A 4,991-nucleotide genomic window follows, 5' to 3' on the forward strand; every position below is an offset into this window, starting at 1 on the left:
CTTCTTGATGTACTCCATCAAGTCTTCACCATTCTTTAACTTAGTTCCTTACAAAGTTGCAAGCGTTACTGTTTCTTCTTTGTGAAAATACTTGGTGCAGAACACATCTACCATATCATCCCATGTCGGGATCGACCCTGGCTTGAAGCCAGTGTACCAAGTGTACGCTCGGTCACATAAGGATTTAGTAAACTCCCAAAGACACAAATCCTCGTCTATTGCAAAGGGGCCGAGGGTGTCTGTTAGGATATATGTGATTTATTTTAGGAACGTATGTCATCATGTATTGGCTAATCCTTTGACAAAATGCACTTTACTTATAATTGGATAGATCTAGGATGTGTTTAATGCTTCAAGAAACAATGTTTCAAGTTCAAGTGTTAAAGTCATGCAAATCTGTCCAAAAATCAAATAATGAAGTGTTGGTTTTTAAAGCTTGACAGCTAGTATCTATCAAGATTTAAAAAGCTGTCTAAGCCCGAAGCTCGACAGTTGCTCTACAGATAGGGTATCTATCAAAAATTATGAAAATCAAATTTTCAGTTCTGATTTCATTACAATCCGCGAGTATATGTTTGAGCTTTCTTTTCTTACAACTCTAAACATATATAAGGATTATTTTAAGGGCCATCATAGAATGCACAATTGCACAAGTGTGGAGCAAACTATTGTTCATGCTAATTGTGACCAGAAATCTAGTTTGCCCTTGTTCTTCCTTCTCTTGACGAAGCTGCTGTGTTTGTACACAGTAGGATTTTGTAACCAAACAACTTCGTGATCTTCATCGTGTGATGAACTAAAAAATTTTGCAGCCAACACCCTTCTCAAGTTGGTGATCAAGTCGTGTACTAGGATCCGCGCATCTATTGGTTAGTCACGTACTGGGAGCCGTGCATTAAAAGGAGAGATTGTCACTACAAAACAAGTCCAATTGGGTATTGGGGTAAGGGTTCAACTGTAGGTACCAAGGTACCGGGATTCCTTTACTTGTAACCGCTTGTTGTGATAATAGTGAATTCTCGGAAGTGGTGACCTTAAAATCACCCGGTGGGGTTTTTGCCTTGGAGGTTTTCCCCATTTAAAAACAAATCACCTTGTCAAATTTATTTTCTGCTACATTTTATTTTAGTTGGTGATTTGTTTGTGCTACCACGCACATTGCATATTAATTTGATTAATTAATAAACTTGGCTAATTAATTAATTAATTCATCACAAGGGTTCAATACATTTTTGGCCTATCAAGTGGTATTAGAACAGACACACTCTAATTAAGTTTTAATCTTTGCTGTGTGATCCATTGACCCCTGTTGCCATGGATAGAGGACAATTTCTTATTATACCTCTTTTGTTTGATGGTACTAACTATGCATATTGGAAAGTACGCATGGGAGCTTTCTTGCAGTTATTAAATGAAAAAGTGTGGTAAGTTGTAGAGATAGGCTGGACCAAGCTGAAGGAAGCGGCAGCCGATTGGGATGATGCTAAGATCAAGGCGACAAACTTTAATAGCAGGGCATTGAATGCTTTATTCAGTGCGGTCACAACTGAGGAGTTCAAGAAGATATCCTCCACTGAAACTGCAAAGGAAGCATAGATCATTCTCCAAACAACCTATGAAGGAACCAAGGTTGTCAAGGATTCGAAACTTCAGAGGCTTACTACTAGTTTCTAAGAGATTAAGATGAAGGAGGATGAGTTATTTGATGAGTTCCATGCCAAGCTTAAAGACATAGTAAACTTAGCCATTAATCTTGGGGAAACCATTCCTGAATCCAAGATTATTAGAAAGGTGCTCAAATCTCTACCCGAGAGATTTCATGCCAAGATCACCTCTATTGAGGAATAAAAGGAATTGACAAAATTGCTTTGACAGAGCTGGTTGGCAATCTGCAGACCTATGAGTTGGTTTTGACAAGGACATTGAAATATAGTAAGGGAAAGAACATGGCACTGAAGGCCAAGAGCAGTGACACAGATGAGTCTTAAGATGATGAAGATTCTAAAATGAAGTCCTACATTACCAGACAATTCAAGAAGTTCATGAAGAATGCCAATGCGAAGGGTTTCGACAAGGACTGTAGGCAATCTAGTTCTTCTCAGTTTAAAAGCCAAGACAAAGGGAAGAAGGATGCTAGAGATGATAGTCAGTACATTGTTCCCTTAGGACCCAAGTGTTTCGGGTGTCAAGAATTTAGTTACATGAAACAAGAGTGCCATACTTATCTCAAGTCCATCGGGAAGAGCAAGAAATTTGCTGCTACTTTAAGCGACACCGAACCTGAGGATGATTCCGAAAATGAGGATGACGAAATCCTAATTGCCTTCACTGCCACTGTCAATCCTATTAAGGGGATTGTAGAAGATATGGATGAAGAAAAAGACTTGGTGGAGTCAAAGTTTGAGAAAAATGATGAACAAGATGATATCCACACTGCCTATGCAAAGTTATACAAGGTCTCCAAAAAGCATGAGAAGTTGTACAGGTTGGCCACCAAGAAGCTTAGTGATGTGGAGCTTAAACGAGAAGAAATTTCTACAAAGTTTAATGAAGCAAATCAGACTATAGGAGCACTGAGGTTTGAAAACAATTTTTTTGGCTAAGAATACCAAAAAGCTTGAAGCGAGGCTATTTCAAGTCAAAGTTTAGCTGGAGAGGACATCAAGTGCAAAGTTTGATGAGATGCTCAGTATGCAAAAATCTGTCTTCGATTGAATTGGTTTAGGGTACAATTTCTCTTCTCCTAATATTACTTCTTCCAGTACTACTATTTTTGTTTCTCCTGTTAATAATATTGAATCTGAGAATAACGATGTCAAAACTATGTTAGCTAGTGAGAACGTAGACAAGGGTAAATCTATCTTAGGAGCACCCCCTAAGCTTACTAAGAAAGAGAATAAAAATCATAGGGTTAAGAAGAGTAATGCTCAAAAGTCTAAAGAGAAGAAGCAGCATTTATGTCATCATTGTGGAGCTGTTAGACATACTTGCCCTAATTGCTATAAGTGGCTAGCCACACAACAGAGTAATAGCATGGTCTCATTGGGAAACCTGAGTCAATTTCCATCCTCTCTTGCTCCTCTTGGAGATCTCCTCAAAGTCCTCATGTTCCTTTTGAACTTGAACGAGTACAATGCTTCCCACTCTCCACTAGTTCAAGGATTTGCAAAAATGAAATGTTCTTTCATGGTGTGGAAGGAAAAAGGCTCCAAGTGATTTAGTCACTCTCTCTCTCTCTCTCTCTCTCTCTCTCTCTCTTTTTGTGTTTGCATTACTTGTGTTTTTGCTTTATTATTTTGAGTCAGTTTAATTTTTATGCATTGCTTTGTTTAACATGTTTTTGTTTGTGTGTTTTCAGTTTTACTTTATTTTGTTTTTTATTAAATAAAAAGATTGAAAAATCTGAAAAATACAAAAATATTGTGTTTGTGTACATTGGTACTTGTGTACCTTGAATGGCTATTGAAATAAAGTTTTCTAAATTTTGTATCTCTTGTAACTTAGATGAGCATTTCTATGCACAACTAAGCAAATGAGTTTTGTGGCTCATATTTGTGATGAGTAAGATCTAGTAATCTCTTATACTTAACACTCGTATCACTCTTTTTAACGAGAATGACTAAAAAATCCTAAGAGAAAGGTATATATAATCATCTTACCACTGTTGCCCGCCAATCATGAAATGACATCTGTATGCTTCGGCATAGCAAAAGTGTAATGTCAAAAGCTTAAAATAATTGGGTACTTCTTTTTTCTTTTTTATATGCCCATCCATGATATGCTTAAAAAGAAAATTTGCAAAGAAAATTAAAGTAAAAAGAATCAAATTGCTTTAAAACACCCTAAATTGAGAATCATATTCAAACTCTCGTAAATAAACAACTACAAACATGTTTATTTATTTATTTTTACCTACAGTTGTCAGTTTTTAAGCACTAAAAGTGTAAAGGGTTGTTTGGAATCGCTTTTAGAGTACTCACAGCAGTGGTGGTATATTGCTATATTGGTATTTTTTAGCTCCTCAAACATCAAAAAGCATGCTCCAGCAGTGGAGCTAAATCTATTTCTTTTTAGCTCTCATGAACAGTGCACATCTAGCTATAGATGTGCACTGTTCATGAGAGCTAAAAATAATAATAATTTTTTATTCCAGCTCCCGATTAAAATAATCCCACTTTCACGCCGTGCCTCTCTCTCTCTCTCTCTCTCTCTCATCACATCTGAATCTCATCTCTCTCAACTCCAAAGCTCGACGTCACCGACCCACCGCCGATCAGCCTCAGACCCACGCCGCCATCCGCCTCAAACCCATGCCGCCGATCTGCCATCCGCCTCAGACCCACGAGTAGAGCGATGAGATCGAAGCCAAGAGAGAGTTGTAGCGTAATCAGAAACCAAAGCATCGGCGAGGATGTTGACAGTGTGGGTAGCATCGACGCGTGGATTTGTCTCCGATTCGTGCAGGGTTTGTCTCTGGTTGGTGATTTTGTTTGATCGAGTCCCACATTACCTGACTCACCTCAAATCGAAGCACTCCGTTTCGCTTTGCACTCATCATCACTGTCTATGATCACTGATTGATGATTGGCGCAAGTCTTGTCGGCCGGTACCGAATCAGACAGAGTATCGGGCATGGGTTTCGGTTTGGCTGTGTTGATTTTTCTGGGTTTTTGTTTTGTTCTTCTTCACTGGTTTTGATGGGCACAATGGGGTTGTGGCTGAGCTGTGATTTTTATGGGTTTGATGGTGGATGTGGCTGTGTGTTGGTGGTTGAATGAAATATTATATTATTGTAGTGTTTATATTATTTTATTTTGTTAAAAGCTAAAAATAGCTCTACTGCTGTAAAATGTGAGAAGGTAAAATAGATAAAATAATTTTTTATGTAGCTAAAAGCTAAAAATTTAGCTTCATTGCTGTGGATGCTCTTAGATTGTGTGTCACGTATCTAAAACCTCCCGCCCATTTCTGATTTCCCTTTAAAATTGAAA

This window comes from Castanea sativa, chromosome 6, assembly GCF_040712315.1.
Source record: "Castanea sativa cultivar Marrone di Chiusa Pesio chromosome 6, ASM4071231v1".
Lineage (NCBI taxonomy): Eukaryota > Viridiplantae > Streptophyta > Magnoliopsida > Fagales > Fagaceae > Castanea > Castanea sativa.